Source organism: Corvus moneduloides, chromosome 7, assembly GCF_009650955.1.
Source record: "Corvus moneduloides isolate bCorMon1 chromosome 7, bCorMon1.pri, whole genome shotgun sequence".
In the NCBI taxonomy this organism is placed as follows: domain Eukaryota; kingdom Metazoa; phylum Chordata; class Aves; order Passeriformes; family Corvidae; genus Corvus; species Corvus moneduloides.
The window spans coordinates 1,232,207-1,251,112 of NC_045482.1; the positions used below are offsets into that span (position 1 = coordinate 1,232,207).

An 18,906-nucleotide genomic window follows, 5' to 3' on the forward strand; every position below is an offset into this window, starting at 1 on the left:
CCCACAGACAAATTTAATTCAGGATAAAAATGCGTTTGCCAGCACAGTTTAGTCACACTTCACTGCCTCATGCTCGGTTCCACTGCAAACAGACAGATGCAGTTGAGTTCTGTCCAGTCACTTTGGTTTTGCTTCATTTGGGAATATAACACAAGAATAGCATTTGTGCTTTAGCACAAGCACAAAACTGGAGATTTACTTTCCCAACACAACTTTCATTTGTACAATATGTACCACAGAAATCCAGGGTGAAAATGTTAATTCCAGGAACCACAGTGTGCTCAGAAAGCCTTTCCCAGGCAACTTACAATCACCCATCATAAAGTACTTGCTGTACAAGGTCTTGCCCAGTGGGTGCCTCTGCAGTTTTTTTTCCCAGCCAGGAATCTCTGGGACTGTTTTCCTCTGCTATCACCAGGACAGCAAGGGTTTCACTGCTGTTTCAGGGACTAGCACTTAAACATAGCCTACAGTTTTTGTTGTCCCTTCAGTGCAGCCCAAAACTTCTGAAAACACCTTAAAAAGAAATGCAAATCCTGTGATAAACCAGAAGTTCTATCACAAAGCACACTGCAGCAGGGGAGTAATGTAGGAAGTTATGAATAAAGAGCCTGGGGCAAAAAAACCAACCAACCACAAGCACCTTTAAATTGTGAATGAAGGTTAATGATACACGAATTACTGTGCTCCCAAATTTCCATCTGCAAGCAACTGGATGCTACAGTGCTCAGCACACTCAGCCATCAATAACTTCATTCACATCAGCTCTGGGCTCAGGTTTCCAGTGCTACAGCCCCTCGTGGAGTTTTTTTGGAGTAAAGGATTCAAAACCTCTTCTGTCACCTCTCTGGGGTCATGACCTATTTATGAAAGTAATTAATACAAAGGTAAACTCCAGAGATCCTGTGTCCTTTCAGAGCAAATTTGATCTTCAGAGGTGCCCTGGCAGAGCTATCAGGTAAGTTAGCAGAAGGAGAGGATTGCAAAGTCACTGCTCCTGTGTGCACAGGTGAGGTGCTAACACTGAACTCAACCTCCATCCTTTTAACAAGGGGATTAAAACCAGTCCTTTGTTCAACCAGCACACACTGAGCACCTTGAAGCACATATTGGTACCAAAACACTCCCTGTAGCATCACAGAATCATGGAATGGTTTGGGTTGGAAAGGACTTTAAAGATCACCTCATTCCACCCCCTGCCATGGGCAGGGACACCTCCCCACTGTCCCAGGCTGCTCCAAGCCCCAATGTCCAGCCTGGCCTTGGGCACTGCCAGGGATCCAGGGGCAGCCCCAGCTGCTCTGGGCACCCTGTGCCAGGGCCTGCCCACCCTCCCAGGGAATAATTCCTTCCCAAGATCCAATCTAAATCTACTCTTTCAACTTAAAGCCATTCCCCCTTGCCCTATCACGATGCCCAATTTATTTCTGCACTAGCAAATTATGCAAGCATGATGAGGATTATTAAATACCTCACCACAAGCAACCAGTGTAATTCCCAAAGTACTGACTTGATGATGAAGTAGCATTATTACAGGAGACCTTAAACACTGGGAAATTAAAACACTGGATGGCTGTGAGTGACTCCTGTCATTAAAGGGCTTAGCAATCCTGCGTGGAGAACATCTCTAACACTTTTAAAATACGCTTACATGCCATAAATCACTGCCCCACAATCATACATGCACTTTATATTTGTAACAGCATAATTACATGACAATTACCATACAACAGTAATTAAAGGCAAACCCTGTGTGCCATCCAAGGCAGCTTCTTTGAAACAGACTAAGTATACAAGGAAAATATAATTAAGCAACAGAAGGTGAGCTGTTTCCTGATGATAATTACATTACTGGCTGTATTTTCAATTAGGTCACTTCTAAAACATCAGACTAGTTCAGGGGAGGCTGAACTCATTCAGGATTTTGATGTCCACAGGAATCCTGCTGCACAGGAGCCCAGGTGGTCATGGACTTACCTACCAATCTCATTTGTTAAAAGCTTTCATGGCAAGTAGGTTTTGCCCCTTGGCAGACTTTTGGGCAGCTGCCTAATTTCTATAATGGTCTGACACAGACTTCAGCCAAAAGCAGAGCCACTCCATGTTGCTGAAGAAAACATTCAGCTTGGGAAAGCTGAATAAATGTGATTTTTCTCAGCTGAAGGAAGACCTTGCAGAGGTCCTTGCAGAAGGAGCTCCATGTCTATGCATTTTGGTAAAGCTCTGCCAAATGAAAGCGCCTGAGGAGTAAGCCAGATGAGAGGGGAAGGCACAGGAAAGAATGTGCAGTGCTCACAGTGGGGTTTACACAGAGCTCAGGCTCGCTGGGGACACACAGCCGGCCCGGGGAGCACAGCTGAGCTCTCCCCACTGGCATCAGAGGCACTGAAGAATTTAAGGACTCCATTTGGAACAACTCATTTAAACGCCTCAGACTCCAAGCAGCAGCCTAGAGGTGGGGGAATGCAATAATGAATGCTCAGGTCACTTCCATTACAGAGGCATTTTAACCTCTTAGGAGAAGCTGCAGCAACTGGTGAGCTTCAAAGCTGAGCCTACAGACATGTGCTCCGTGGCTAGAGAGGGCTGACTGCTATTTTTATATGTGCTTTCCTGGGAAAAGCCAGCATTTCACAAGCAAGTTCAGCTAGAGAAATCATTGTATATTCATTCCTTGCTCCCTCAAAGGATACCACTTCCAGGATCCTTCCCAAGTGCAGCTCCAGCAAAGCACAGATGGATGACTCTGGATTTACCCTTCCCCAGGTTGTCTGAGGCACTGAGTTATTAAACTCTAGTTGTTCTCATCATTATCATAATCTAATAGGTCACAGATGGCTCAAAACATTATGGCATCCTGAATTTCATGCCCATTCATGCTGTTGTTTGTTCAAAAAAAAAAATTAATCTCAAAGGCTGCCAACCCTGGTCCTGCTCAGAATCACCTTTTTACCTTCTCACCATCTGCTCTGAGACCTCAGGGGCAAACCAGTGTGAGTCCAGCCTCAGCTACAGCTCATTTGGTTCCATCAGATTTGAAATCCTCCAGCACAAAGTGTACCTAACTGCTCCTGATCCCCTCCAGGAGAGGCAGCACTTCACTGCCCTATCCAGCATGACCAGGACCACTGCAGAGAGAACACATTTTGGAGGTGTGTACCCTCAGTCTGAGTCCACCTACAGCACAGCCTCAACCATCAAAACCCTTCTTTAAAATCAGCCAAGCCTGATAATGGGTAACATCCAAATCCAGACACACCTGGTCCACTGTCTCCTGAAACCTCATCAGACAAGCTGAATTATTCCCCATTTTTCATCTGGTACCTCTTTGCTAGCATGGATACTCTTGTCTTAAAAAAAATCCACCTCATTGATTTTAGGCCTTTGCTACTTGAAGAGTCACGTCAAGCTCTCCTCTGGCCTCCAATACTTATTTCCATGCCAGTTAGGCCAAAAGGAGACGTTTCTTGCAGGTTAAATAAACAGAGAAAAGGATGAAAGAGGAGGTCACAGTCCAGATTTCAGCACTGAACATGCCATACACGGCCTTTTCTGTACAAAAAGCCTAGATAAACCCCAAAATCTGATTATGTAGATTATTCTCTCACGTCACACTTTGATACTCTTATGCATTTTAAGGCTTCTAACGTGCCTTTCAGAGAGAAGGGCTTGCATGAGTCCCTCAACAGAGAGCTAGGAAGGAGGGGGGGAAAAAGTGGATTTATCCTATCATTCAGCAAGCCACCACAACCCCAGCAGGAAGGTGGGGGAGCCTGGCATTCTGCCACAAGAGAAAGCCCAAAGCAAGCTGTTCTCTTTTAAGGCAGCCGTATGGAAATGCAGCTTTCAGCTGCAGCTTGGTGAAAGCTGCTCCTACAGCAGCGTTGCTCTGCTCGTAGAGCAGACCTGCTACACACAGGCAAGAGGAGAGTGGAGTGGGTGGGCTCACCAAGCCTACAGAGAAACCAGGATCAACAGCAAGTTCCTCTGAAAATAGAGCTGGTGATCCAATGGGGAAGGATATAAAGCTGCAGATAAACCATGCAACAGCATCAGCTCCTCTGGAGCGTGCAGAGCTCAGCCAGAGGAGTGGCAGTGACACACCTGAAGGATGGGCTCAGCCAGAGGGACCCGGACAAGCTCGAGCACTGGGTCCCTGGGAATCTCATGAGGCTTAACAAGACCAAGTGCTGCTGCTGCACTGGGGTCCGGGCAACCCCCAGAATTAATCCAGTCTGGGGATGAGCAGATGGAGCAGCCCTGGGAGAAGGACTTGGGGGTGCTGGTGGGTGAGAGCTAGACCTGTCCCAGCCCTGAACCCCCCTGTGCCCTGGGCTGATCCCACAGTGTGGGCAGCAGGAAAGGGGGAATTCTGTCCCTCTGCCCCCATGCTCAGGTGAGATCCCACCTGCAGAGCTGCCTCCAGCCCTGGGGCCAACAGCAGAAGATGTGGAGCTGCTGGAGAGAGTCCAGAGGAGGCCATAGAAATTATCAGAGGTCTGGAGCACCTCTGCTATAGGGAAAGGCTGGGAAAATTGGGATAGTTCAGTCTGGAAAAGGCTTTGGGGTAACCTTATTGTGGCCTTCCAGCAGCTGAAGGGACCCTACAAGGAAGATTTAGCATTCTAGCAGTACTCAGCCAGCAGAATGAAGTTCAGAGTCAAATTAAATTCTGAAAATCTTTGGAAGAAAGTTTTGTGTCTTTTCTAGTGAGTCACTGGTCTGTTACCATTGCCAAAGGAAAGAAAGGTAAGCAAAGCACTGCTGTTACCCAGGACTACCTAAATAGTTGTGGGTTTAGTAACCAAGGGGAGATACAGCTGTGCTGGGGGGGGCTGCACTGCAGCACAGCAAAAAACCAGCCCTGTCCCGCTGGCCACCCTGTTTGCACAACCACTCAAGCCCAACCCTACTGCCAGCCTCATAAATCTCAGATAAGAGAGATGTCTCTGTGGTAAGATGCTGGCTGGGGCACAGGGCCCCACACTGAGGGGCCTGCTTCAAGCCCCATGGAAAAGCTGAGCCAGCCACTTCTGAGCTCCACCTCCTTCTGGTTCAAAGGGAGCGAGAAATACACCCTCACTGAAAGGTGAGAGCCATTAGCAACCGCAGGGACTAATTGCACCCACATTGGTCTGACAAAATGGCACTACAGAGTATGTACTGCACTGCTCTAAAAGATACCAGCAAAGTTTTACCCCAAACTTTGTTTCCTTTTGCACATACTTTCAACTCCCTCCAAGCCTTCAAAGTTGCAGTCAAGTCATTTTTAACAGTTCAAAGTGAGCTGAGCCTGATACTTTTACTTGGTGCATTTAAAACTGATTTAGTTACCAAAAGCTGCCTAAAATATGTGGAGTTCAACTTGAATGTGTTAGACTTGGCTAAAAGCCACCCTATTCTCTATTGAAGGCAGGAGTGCTGTAGAAGGTAAATACCATCCTACTGTCTCCAGGTTTCTGTTAATCCCTTAGGAAAAAAAAATAGTTAAATTTTTTTTAAAAAATTGTATTTGACAGTTACTTTCATACCATGAAATACAGTAACACTTGAGCTGCACTAAGGATTAAAACATGTATTGCCAGGGCCAGCTTAGAGCACAGTTACACAACCAAAATAAGAATATAATGAAATAGGAGATTCATGTCTACAGCATTCTCACAACCCTGTTTAGTATTCTTTGCTTCCTGCATTACACCAAAGACATTTCCAAGTGTCCTGCAGCTTTCACAGCCCCTTGTTTATTAAAGGCTCGTATTTGAAGCGGAATTTGGCACCGACTTCACTTGCTTCCTCCTTGTCCCCCTTACCTTTTTCCTTTGATTGTTACTCCAGAAAGAACCAGGAGTACAATCCCTGCCTTTTCTCTGAGTGCGCTCACTCTTTAAACTCCTTGGTCCTCCCCTCTATTCAGCCCTTGCTCCGCAGAGCTCCCCCGCACAGAGCTTGAACCATCAGTGCCTTTGCTGCTGCTTTCTCATCTTCCCACGCTGCGGGCTGCTATTGCATTTCCCCGGCTGACTCCACCTCTCCCCTTCCCACTCTCTTTCCTCTTTAGATTCACTTCAAGGCCAACTTCCCTTCCTTGCTGCTGGGCTCACACAGCTGGGAGTGTAGTAAAGCAGGGGGAGGGGAGCAGAGCAGGGAGCTTTTATTCAGCAATGCTTCCTTAAGCAAGCAGCTGCTTTGAAGCCCCAAGGTCCAATTTCAACTGCTGAAGTTGCCAGTAATAAAAAAAAACAGCTAAATATAACACTGCTTTCAAAAGGCAGGTTGGAGATGGGGGACTCCACTGTTAAAGCTCTCCAGCTGAAACACGATCAGAATCTGTAAATACACAGCTTAGATGTAATAGCCAATAAACACTTGCTGGAATGAGTATTTGAAAGAGGAATGCCAGACCCACAGGGTCTCACCACACCTCTCCTGCTCTACTCCAAGCCCTGTGCCAGGTGCTCCTGCTCAGACCTGCTACCCCCACGCAGCTCCTCACTCAAGGATGGAGCACAGGTGAGAGCAGGGAGAGGGACACGGCAGGGAGCACCCACAGCTCTGCTCCCAAATCTCTGCTGGCTGTTCTGCAGGCACACCCCCCTCGTCAAGGCAAATGGGATTCATGGAATCACAGAATGGGGCTGGGAGGGACCTTCAAGCTCATCTTGTCCCACCCCCTGCCATGGGGTTGCTCCAAGCCCCATCCAACCTGGAGAGCTTCTTTATATTCTTTACATATAAAAGGAATGTTCCATTGATCTTGGTAGTCTGTTTGGATGTGTAAAACTCAGCTGCAGCAAAGCCTGAAAGGTGCTGGTAAGAAAGCTGCTAAGGAATAGGCCGAGTGGCACAGAAAAATCACACCAGCAGTACTGTCCCTGCAAAGACCAGACTCTGCTCTGCAAACAAAGTTTGACTGCCATGTCTTAGACATCTACAAAAATCACACCTCCAGGTCACTAGAGCCAAAATAACCCACTGAGAAAAAAAACCAAACAGGAATAACAAGTCTAAAAATAGCAGTATTTGAGTTTACAGTTTTGGACAATGGTATTTTCCACCCAATTCATTTAGCCAGTACAAATTCTCACCTCCTCCAGTGTCTGAATTTGAAATTCCTGGTGGCCATTTATTCCTGCAGCACTCCTCTTCCCCTGCTGCCCTTTCCCTAGCTATTTCCTCATAAAACAAATGCATTTTGCCCCCGTACAGCCCATCACTGCAATGCACACCACTCACAAAATCTATATTCAGTAGTTTCCACTCTCTCCCTCTCTTTACATATATTTTTCTGATATAAGAAGTCTATGCATGAAAATATTCTTAAAATTATAACCAAGCTGCATTGGAAATAATACTTTTTACACAACTGGGTTTGGGATTTTGCTGTTGTTATTCCTAATGATGACTGTGGTTGTAAATGAAAGGCACGATTTCCTTCCCTTTCTGAAGGGACTGAAGGATGGGGAGAGAGGTGATCAGTGAGGCTACACCTGGAGGAGTGTTGTTACACTGGGGCTCCCCTGTACAAGATATGGATTTACAGGAGAAAATCCAGGAAAGGACCAGAAGAGGATGAAGGGGCTGGAGCATTTCATGCAAGAATAGGTTGAGAGAGCTCCGACTGCTCAGGGATGATCATATCAATGTGCCCAAGTACCTGATGGGCAGGAACAAGGCACAAACACACCCATGAAAATTCCATCTGAGCACAAGATAACCCTTTCTGACCATGAGAGTGGTCACACACTGGAACAGGCTGCCCAGAGAGGTTGTGCAATCTCCAGCCGTGGGGATATTCAGACCCCAAGTGGACATTCCTGGACAGGCTGCTCTCAGTGACCCCACTGCAGCAGGAGGTTTGGGCTGATCCCTTCCAGCCTAAACATGAGTTCAAAGTGAGGATGTCTGGGAAATTAGGCAAAACCCTATTGTGAGACTGCCCCACCAGTTACCACCACAGCTCTGAGCCAGGCCCAGGTCCCATGCAGGAAACAATTCTACAACCTCCTTCCTTCCCTGACCAGGGAACAGCTGGCAAACCTCACCCAGCCCTCTCTGGGACTGGAAATGCCAATAACATGGAGTTTATCTTCTCCTCACTGGAAGGGAATGGTTGATTATCTGCAGCTTTTGATGTGCATTTCTCAGAGCTCAAACACATCCCTCCCCAAAGAAATTGGTAAGTCAGCTTGCCTTGAGCAGCATCTGAATCAGCTTTGGACACGTGTGTGTGGGCAAGAGATGATGTTGCACACTGGCTCAATTCATAAAAAACGTGATTAAATGTCCACACTGCTGGCCACTTACACACCCTTGTTTGAAGAGTGAAGATTTGATGCATCTGGAGGACAAATCCTTTTTCATCCCTATTTGTTTCCAAAAGCTGCCTGTGGCTGGCTCAGTTCTCCAGCTAAGCAGCCATGGATCTATGCCAGGTGTCACAGCAAGTAAGATCAGCACCTGATTTAACTGCAGCTTCCTTAATGCAGGGGATGCCTTCTGATACTTCCAGGGGGTCTATTTTTCTTTCACAAGTCTTATCTTAGATGTCCTGACCAGTAGCTTTGACCACAGCTGCATTCTCACACCAGTCACTGCACACACCTTGAGTCAGGAGAGCTCACTTAGCTCCTTTTTCAAAGCTGAACAGAGACAGCACAAAAGTCATTCCCTTTTAGTCAGAGTTGAAATTAAGGCCTTTGTATGCAGTCACAAAATGCAGTCGACTGACTCACAGCTGAGTGAAAAAATAAAACCAATTTGGTTTTAAAGCACACTTTAAACCCACTTTTTCCCTAGGAAGGGTTTAAGAACAAAAACTGGATTAATAATACATCAGAAAACCTCAAGGTAAACAGGAGCTTAATTGCGAAGAACAGAACAAAAGCGGGGTTTGCTGCTGCCAGATGCCTCCTCTCCTAGTGTGTGACTAAGCCAAAGGCCTGGCAACAACTGAACTGCCAACAAAGATACCTCCTCTTCACAGCTCTTACGTAAGCATCATAAATCCAAACTATTCACTGCACCCAGAAGATAACACCGAGGTTTGTAAAGCCCTGGAACAGGCTGCCCAGGGCGGGGATGGAGTCACCATCCCTGGAAGTGCTCAAAAACCACGTGGATGTGGCACTTGAAGACGTGGTTTAGGGGTGAGCACGGTGCTGGGTTGAGGACCTTAAAGGTCTTTTCCAGCCTTCAGAATTCTGGGATTCTGTGGCCATCAGGCAGAGCAGAGGAACCTGCAGAGAAGCGCTCGTGCTTCTCATCTCTTCACAATCTTCAGTGCACCTGCCAAGAGCCCACAAGCACAGACCCCTTTGGCCTCAAAGCCCTTGAAGATGTGATTGCATAAAAACACATCCCTTTTTAGGTAGGGGATGATGGGTGGTTTTGGAGCAACCCCAGCCAGAGGCTTGGCTTTGTACAAAGCTTCTGCAGGAAACCCTGGCAAGAGGGAAAGAAAGGGAAGTTCTATTACAGAGAATCATGGGATCCCAGACTGGGTTGGGTTGGAAGGGACCTTAAAGCTCGTCTCATTCCACCCCCTACCATGGGCAGGGACACCCTCCACTAGACCAGAGTGCTCCAAACCCTGTCCAGCCTTGACCACTTCAAGGGATGGCAAGTCCACAACCTCTCTGGGCAACAGCAAAATGGGTTAAGTGTCAAGTGAATGCCCCAAGAAAGAGGTATTATTCAGCAAAAACCAAATTAAACCTCAAGTCACAGACTCCCACTCAAATACTTTAGAGCTACAGCAGTCCCCTTAGGGACAGGACAATGTCACCTTGCTGGAAAAGGCTGGAAGGAGCACCTTTCCTCACACTGCAAGCAGCAGCCAGTCTTAATGCCTTGATCTGTTGCTGAGCCTAGAAACAGGAGAGCCAACTTGTCTTCTGTTCTGCCCATTTTTGTGCAGGGCTTAGAAGATTTATTCTGTGCAATAATGAGCACAACTACAGCCCTTACTTCTTTCTTGGCAGCTTTATTAAAACATTGCATTGCTTGATTAGGTTAAACCATTTCATGTCAAGATTTACACCAACCCTAAAATAAGTCATTTTGCCATGTAGGACTTTTTCTTTACTAAGCTTGGGGGAAACATTCCCTAACCTCTAAACAAAACTGCAGTTAAGAGCTCAGTGCTCACAGGCTCTGAAAAACAGAAGCTTGGCATCCCCAAGAGATGGCTCTATCTAGAGGTCTGGAAGAGCCACGTCATAACAGATTTATTTCTAAAACGATTATCTGACAAACACTGACAGCTTCTCAACTTGGCTGTCCAACTGAGCCCTGTTTCCCTGCTCAGTCCTGCTCACCCCTACTACAGGCAGCAGGAAGAGCTGGGCAGTACCACAGTTCCACTCCACAGTCTTGCCTCCAATGTGTCCATTCCTAGTCACAGAAATCCAAATCCAACCAAGTTTTTGGCCTCAGCATGATCCTGGAATTCTTGGCTAGACAAGCTTAAGCCTAGTTCCTGAGGCAGGTGCTAATGGAACATTCCAGGTGCCCAAAAGTCCAGCATTGCCAGCTGGCACTTGCCGCTTCTCTGCGTCAAAGGGACCAGCAAAGTAAAACCCTGATGGCCAAGGCAAAGACAACTTGTTATTGGAACTTGTTGGATTATTGCACTGCCAATCCCTTGAGTTCCCATGTGATTATTTTACAAGCTAAAACACCCAGGCAGCAGTAATTCTCCAAAAACAAACAAAGAGGCCTAGACTCAGAAGGAAGTAAGTGACTTGTTTTCTTGGGCAGTTTTTAAAGATACAGCCTACCTCTTGCAGGGATCTTTTCTCCACCCCCCTCATCGTGTACAACTCCCTGCAGTTCAGAAGCTCAAGCTGTACTTGGGGTTATCTCTGCTCAAGACTTTACAGGATACTTTACACTGGCAAGACTTTGCTCCTGCCACAGACAAGGAGACAAAGCTTTGAAGTCACAGCTGAAAGATCCAGTTTAAAGACACACCGAAAGTTTTACTGAGCAAAGAAACCTCCAATAAGGAAAGGAATAACCACAAATATTGGTCAATCATTAACTTAGTCAAAAGACAAAGGAACCTTGTTTCTGTGTGGAGTGTCCTCCAGAGCAAGAAATGTAATGAGATCATGTTGGTCCATTCTCACTGCAGAATTCACACAAATGAGGCCAAAGCACCTCTCACCATCACTTCTAAATTGCAAAGCAATGGATAATTATTTAACTCACTTTCCAAAATAGGAAGTCCACTATGGCACCTAAATCCAACTCTTTCCCTCAGTGCACTGATTAAATAGATGAGAGTTGTTTGCATCAGGTGTTTTATCATTCCAGCAATGCCATACTCACGGCACACAGAGAGGTGGAAGATCACAGGAGAAGGAAATCAACAGCTCCTGGTGGCCAATTTCCTCAGGTTCCAACTCTGCAGGAGGTGCAGTGCCTCTCCCAGGAGTGCATTCCTGAGGAAAGCAGGCAAAAACAAACCACAGACTTCAATAAAACAGTCTAAACCCCTACAAGGCATTTCGTAATCTTACAGCACTCAGGCTTAGAGCAGGCTGTGTACCTGCCTTCCTGTCTGCACATTAAAGGCAGAATCAGAAACATTAAAGCATCTTCCAGCAGGCTCAGTGGATCATGACAAAACCCTGCAGCACAGAATCACAGGGAGAGCCTGGCATGTGGCCAGGGGGGCCTCCAGCAGCATCCAAGGACAGCAGGCACACAAAGCCCATCCTCATATTCTTGTGCAGCACAGAAGGTAACTCAAGACTCTGGAAAGGCAGATCTAGATTTGAAGACTTGCAGCTTCCCTCTCTTCTCTTCTTATCCCTACCCAAGTTACAGCCCCACACTGCATTTCAGCCTCACTTACAGCCTCGGAGGAACGAGGCTCAGCTGGGGCAGAGCCTGTGCCCTCCCAGCTGCCTTCACCCAACCAGCTGCACCTGGAGGATCTCTCCAGTAGTACAAAGAGCCATCCTGCTCACTGTGGCTCCAGCAGGGAAGTGCCAAGAGATAATGGGAGATTGATAAACACAGCACCCACCACAACCACGGCAAGGGAACCTAGGGCAAAACCTGGGGGGGGGTTATTTTGTTTGAGCCTCTACTCCACTGCTGTAGAACATCCTAGCAGCAGTCTAGGACCTGAGGGAGCTGCTGGAGCTGTGCCAGGGCAGGGTTAGGTTGGATCTCAGGGAAAGGTTCTTCCCCCAGAGGGTGCTGGGCACTGCCCAGGCTCCCCAGGGAATGGGCACGGCCCCGAGGCTGCCAGAGCTCCAGGAGCATTTGGACAGCGCTGCCAGGGATGCCCAGGGTGGGAGTGGTGGGGTGGCTGTGCAGGGCCAGGGGCTGGATGGGATGACCCTTGTGGGTCCCTTCCAGCTCAGGATATTCTGTGATTCTATGATTTGTTGACATAGGAGGCTTGTGAGCACAAAACTGATCAGTGCTCAGCACCCAAACTCCACCACATAAAAAGAGAATTCTGCCTTGCAGACCTACTCTGCTCTTGACAACCACCTCCTATCTTAAGGTTTTGATAGCTTGGATTCCATGAAGAGCTCTCCTTGGGATTACACTGAGCTATGATACTAACTTTTATTTATTAAATTCCCAACGAGCAGCCCTACTGCAAGTTTCTTTTTATAGCTGCTCAAATTAAACATATATGACCTGTCACCCTGCAGTCAGTCTCAGTGTTATCTCTTTGCTGGGAAACACAACAGAGAACAACAACATTCTCTCTTCCACAGCCAAACAACTTTTAATCACCTTAGCCACAGGATCCCTATTGGTAATCTGTCCTCTGGGCCCTCCTCGTTCTCAAAGCAGAAGCTGACAGAGAATTCAATTAACGTGTCCCCTAAGGATAACATGTTCAATCACACTAAGAGAGGAAAAGCATGCTCAGATGGAAAAGGAAGCTCCAAACTTCCAGTGGCACGTCTGTGTCCCAGCAGAGTACCATCAGACTCATGAAGTAAGGAAAGGCTTTGGGTTTTCACCTTGGCAACAAAAAGCTTTGTTGCTGCTGAATTTTCCCCCTTTTAGGATGATCTGCCACCTTAATCCGGGGAAGCCCAAAGGAGTTCTCGGGGTCAAACCTTCAGAAGATCAGCGGTGGGTCTGTTGCACTGATTTGGTTTTCCCCATCTGTTGAAGAGTATGTAAATCCTATATGCCACCACTTCCACTGCTCAGGTTCCTAAAACGTTATCCAGTTAGCAGAGAAAAAAGCATGAATTAAATTCCAACCCTTTTTGAAGGGCAAAACTCTCAAAGGAAAACTGTAGTCTGTCTAAGGCTTTGCCTAGTTGGAATTTTCTGCTGTAGTAAGGTATTTATCATTGAGTAACATAATCACAGAACATCCTGAGCTGGAAGGGACCCACAAGGATCACTGAATCCAACTTCTGGCCCTGTGCAGGACACCCCACAATCCCACCCTGTTGCCTGAGAGCGTTGTCCAAATGCTCCTTGAGCTCTGACATGCTTGGGACCATGACCACTGCCCGACCATCAGGCCAGAACATCATCTGGGGAAAGAACCTTTTCCTAATATCCTGCCTAAACCTGCCCTGACACAGCTCCAGCCATTTAGCTCAGCTTCACCCCATCATCTTCAAACAGAATACTGTGTCCCAGTCCCACAGACCTTGAAGAAAACCAACCAATGGCCTGCTCAAGCAGGGTAAAGTGTGAAGAACTTCAAGCTTACCACACATGGTAAAAAGGGTCAAAACCAATTCAACCACAGAACAAACCTGCAGCTCTTAATGGACTTGCTCTCCGTGTCACATGTTACCATGGGTCAGAACTAGATGATCTTTAAGGTCCCTTCCAGCCCAAACCACTCCATGATTCTATGATCATTTCCATTGGACCTGAAGGCATTCTGCAACTCCAGAGGAGTAAAGCTTAAAAACACACGTTTAAAATAAATTTTCCACACATCCTGTCACACCAACCTAAAATATGCAGGTGCTGGGTAGAAACCCAGCTTCCCAAACCATCCTGTTGTCAGCAGCTTCAACGCTGCATAAACATACCCAGGGACAACTGCTGAGTCACAGCAGCAGCACGAGATTTTCCAAGGTTTGAAAAGTCTGGATTTCAGAACAGAAACCGCTGTGGTGCTGTCAGTTAGTGGCAAAACAAAACACAGCATGGGGGGAGGGGAGGGGGAGAGAAAAGAAAGCCAAACTGTTGGCTATGTTGGGTAACTTTTCCAGTCTTCCCAGCTTGTGATAGTGGCAGATGGCCCAGTCTGTAAATTAGCAGTTACCAGATGGGCCCCCTAAGTAGCTTTACTGCAGTAAATTGATTTGTTCGTGGATTTGGTATTAAAATGTCCTTCACTGTCTGGGTAGTGTTTGGCCACAGAGCTGCAAATTCCACTTGATTGCAGGGAAGGCCAAAACCCCAAACATTCCTACTGGGAAGCTACCCCTACATGTGGTGGTTACTGGTGAGTCCCAGTCACCAGTCAGGTAGGCACACTGGAGGTACCTGGCTCTGCCGGAGAGGCCAGAGCAGACTCAGGAGTTGAATGATCCTTGTGAACCCCTTCCAACTCAGGATGTTCTAGGACTCTATCATTTAACTCTGGCCATGGATGACAAATACAGACAACACTGCAGTGAGGAGCTGGGAAAGGACACCCTGACCCAGGGTTGACAAAACCATTTCAGGACAAAATTCTCATCATTGTGGCTGAAAATGGGGAAGGAATTCAGTTTATCAGGTAACTTCAGTGCCACCTGTCTCTCTCCTTCTTCCCTCTATACCCTTTGCCCCTCCTCCAACCATTTTCACAGAATCACAAAACTCCTCTGGAAATCATCCAGCCCAACCCCCTGGGTCACCTAGAGCAGGTGACACAGGAGTGCATCCAGGTGGGTTTGGAATGCCTCCAGAGAGGGAGGCTCCACGCCCTCCCTCAGCAGCCTGTTCCAGGGCTCTGCCACCCTCCATGAGCAGAGGTTCTCTCTCACATTGAGGTGGAACTTCTCATGGTTTTGTTTACAGCCATTGCTCCTCGTCCTGCTGCTGGGCACCACTGAGAGGAGTCTGGCACCAGCCTCTTGCTATCCAGGGGGAACTCTGGGTGCTGAAAGGCACCTTTATTTTGTACTACTAACCAGGACTTCTACTCCTGTGTCAGCATCTCGAAGAGAATGGAATTAGTGGAAAGAAAAGAAGGTCAATATGTTATTTTCCTTCATTTCATGGCAGAGGCTGATAGCCAACATTCTCTACTTGGTTGTTATCCTTCCAGACCTCTGCTCAAATAAGAGGAAATTGTCTCAGCAGCAGTGAGCCGGAAGCCAGAGATTGATATTTATTGAAGTGAAATACTCCACATTCCTTAGATTTCTTAATAAACCCGCAAGTGTTTCCATCTTCCTAGAGCTCCTCTGGCATGTCCTGGTATGATATCCCGTAAGACTCGGTCCTAAAAGCCTTTGCCTACATTTTAGTTCATGTCAAAGGCTGGCAAACCATGACTTAATCCTCCCAGTGGTCCTCTGCAGCTGCAAGGGCTATAAAGTCACCAGGGAAGAGTGACAAACAAAAAGAAATTACTCAAATTTCTCCAAGAGTACTGTCACATGATGGTTTATAGTACTAATATCTGGATATTAGATATATCCAAACAAAACAAACCAGTTTTCCTCTTCAAGCCTGGAGAATTAAATCATTTGTCAGCCTGAAAGCTCGTATTTCCTCAAGTTATGTTGCTGACAACAAACAAATGGGCAGTGGAGGATTCTTCCATCTCCCTTTTTCCTCAATCTCCATGTCTCCCATTGTTCCAAAAGAACTTCAAGTTAGATCTCCTACCACAGGTGTGAGTACACATTATTGTTCCTAATTATTACTAACTTCACTCAAACATCTTCACAGGCCGACTTGGTCCTTAATCCAACACGTAATGATCAAAACTGAATCCTGAAAACACATGGAAGGAGCACCAATGGCTGGACATCAGTGGCTACGACTAAGGTACTTTCTGCCTCAGTACTTAGTGAATGTATCCAGCACTGAGACAGGCAGCATGCAAAGCCAAACTGCCGTGCTACAAACCATTACTGCTGAATTTTGTGGGTTTTGGCTGGAAGAGAGGCAACAAGGCCATTTTCTAAACCAACTTTTTTACAGGGGAATGTGCGGTTTCAAGGGCTTCACGCTCCAGCTGATGAGACTGTTCAAATTCAGTGAGCTGTAACTATTACACACAAGCTAACACACAAGTATTATTCTCCAAAAAAGCCTGGTTTACAACAGTGTCAGTCCAAGGAAACCACGGGGTGCAAAGCCTGCTGCATCAAGAGCTGGAGGAAGTAAACCCTGGGCTCAAGAGAGTGCTGGGAATGACAAGCAGCTCTCTCCCTCTTCTCCTCCAGCACTTCACCCAGTGTCTGGATATCTGGCACGTCACATTTTCCCCAGAGAACTACTTGTTTTCTTTACTATCCCACCAAGCAGCATCCTACCCTGAGAACCAAGGCAGATATTCCTACTGGAATGCAAAACAATCTGGCATTTTTCAGGATAAGGTTTACTGTTGGAGCTTCATTTCCTGTTGGTCATTCTTCCTTCTCCAACTCTCCTCTGCTAAATCTCAGTTTGTCTTCAGATTTTAACCATGACCTGGGCTGACCTGCCTTTTAACCTCTGTCTCTCGAGCTGCTTGGTAAGCCCACATTCACAAAAAAACTCGGGTCTCTGGGCAGTGAAGCACAGGGATTTGCATTTAACAATTTAAATAGCAGGAACGGAAGTCCATGTTTCAGGAAATCTGTCTCTGCTGCTCATCCTCACACAGAAGAGACTCTGCCTGCACTGCCCCTCCAGCTACACCTCAGCTTTCTGCTGCCTTCCAGACCGTCAGAGTCTTTTCCATGGAAGCCTGAACTGATTCTTCTAGATTCTTTTGCCAGTCAAGTGGCTTATTTGTGGACTTTTATCAACCTGCCCTGGAGCTAGGGGAAGGCAAGCAGCGAGGGGACACGTTCCAGTCCCTGCTCATTGAAACCAAGTCCTGTTTCTCAATAAACAACTGATATGCAATGAAAACATTCAATTATCGTTCAAAAAGGAAAGGCCACCCTTTAGAACTCATGTGCTCACTGCACTGCAGGTTTATCCCACCCCACTACCAGCAACTGCCTTGTCCTTCCTCCCTCTTCCCAGACACCAAATCCCCAGTACGCCCCTTCCAGCTGTTTCCAGTCACTAATCCCTCCCAGTTCGAACCCTTCCTGAGGAGACTGAAGCAAAAACTCACCGGTAGGTTCACAGCCGGGATTCCTCGTCGGGGAATCGCTCGCCACGTTTTCGCAGCCGGGATTCCTCGTCGGGGAATCACTCACCCCCTTTTCACAGCCGGGATTCCTCGTCGGGGAATCACTCACCCCCTTTTCACAGACAGGATTCCTCGTCGGGGAATCGTTCACCCCCTTTTCACAGCCAGGATTCCTCGTCGGGGAATCGCCCGTCACGTTTTCACAGCCGGGATTCCTCGTCGGGGGATCGCTCGTCCCGTTTTCACAGCCGGGATTCCTCGTCGGGGGATCGCTCGCCCCGTTTTCACAGCCGGGATTCCTCGTCGGGGGATCGCTCGCCCCGTTTTCACAGCCGGGATTCCTCGTCGGGGGATCGCTCGTCCCGTTTTCACAGCCGGGATTCCTCGTCGGGGGATCGCTCGTCCCGTTTTCACAGCCGGGATTCCTCGTCGGGGGATCGCTCGCCCCGTTTTCACAGCCGGGATTCCTCGTCGGGGGATCGCTCGTCCCGTTTTCACAGCCGGGATTCCTCGTCGGGGGATCGCTCGTCCCGTTTTCACAGCCGGGATTCCTCGTCGGGGGATCGCTCGTCCCGTTTTCACAGCCGGGATTCCTCGTCGGGGGATCGCTCGCCCCGTTTTCACAGCCGAGATTCCTCGTCGGGGAATCGCTCGCCCCGTTTTCACAGCCGGGATTCCTCGTCGGGGGATCGCTCGCCACGTTTTCACAGCCGGGATTCCTCGTCGGGGGATCGCTCGCCACGTTTTCACAGCCGGGATTCCTCGTCGGGGGATCGCTCGCCACGTTTTCACAGCCGGGATTCCTCGTCGGGGGATCGCTCGCCACGTTTTCGCCACCAGCCACGTGGCTCCTGCCGCCGGGGCGTGGGCGGAGCCGGCTCCATCGAGCGCCGCTCTTCGTGAGGGCCACGGAAAGGAGAAGCCACCGCCGCCCTTCTGCTCGCGGCACGGCTGGCTAAAAGCGGCCAGGCGGGCTAAGGTCACCGCCAGCCCTGTCGAGATGGCTCACAAAGCCGGGACAGCCCCAGCCCCGACACCACATCAACCCCGCGAAGAAAATGTACACGCCTTTTTTTTCTTCTTCTTAAATAAGTCATCACAGGGGCGTTACCAGCTTCTCTAATTGGGCCAGCAGTGTGTCCATCTTCAGAGCACTCAGAGATTGGCTCTGCCGGACGTACTAGAAACTTCCAGCAGCTTCTCGCAGGAGCTGGCGCTGTGGCTTCCCTCGCCGCCACCAAAAACCAGGCTGTGTTAACCTGATGCAGACACCTCCAGGGATGGGGATTCCACGCTGCCCCGGGCAGCCGCTTCCAAGGCCTGACCACCCTTCCTTGTGAAGAAAGTCTTCTGGTGTCCAACCTGACTCTCCCCTGGCACAGCGAGGCCGTTTCCCTTCATCCTGTCCCTGTTCCCTGGGAGCAGAGCCCGATTTCCCCCCCGGCTGCCCCCTCCTGTCAGGGACTTGTGCAGAGCCACAAGGTCCCCCCTGAGCCTCCTTTGCTCCAGGCTGAGCCTCCTTTGCTCCAGGCTTCCTGTCCCCCAGGCTGAAGCCAGCAATGCCTGCGAGGCTGGAAGCTCTCCAGCCACAGGCAGTCACACTGCAC

General features: G+C 48.3%; 2 protein-coding genes across 3 annotated transcripts in view; both read right to left on the reverse strand.

Annotated features, from left to right (window-relative positions):
• The window catches only part of TRPM8 (transient receptor potential cation channel subfamily M member 8), an 86,902-nt gene extending 69,523 nt beyond the window's left edge, over positions 1-17,379 (reverse strand). For both annotated transcript variants that reach the window (XM_032115315.1, XM_032115314.1), the window contains exons 1-2: positions 17,282-17,379; positions 11,332-11,444 (exon numbers count right to left, since the gene is read on the reverse strand). The gene's annotated coding sequence lies outside the window, so the exon portion shown is untranslated. The remainder of the gene's footprint in view (positions 1-11,331; positions 11,445-17,281) is intronic.
• The window catches only part of LOC116446882, a 781,927-nt gene that overhangs the window by 77,903 nt on the left and 685,118 nt on the right, over positions 1-18,906 (reverse strand). The gene's annotated exons all lie outside the window — the stretch shown is intronic.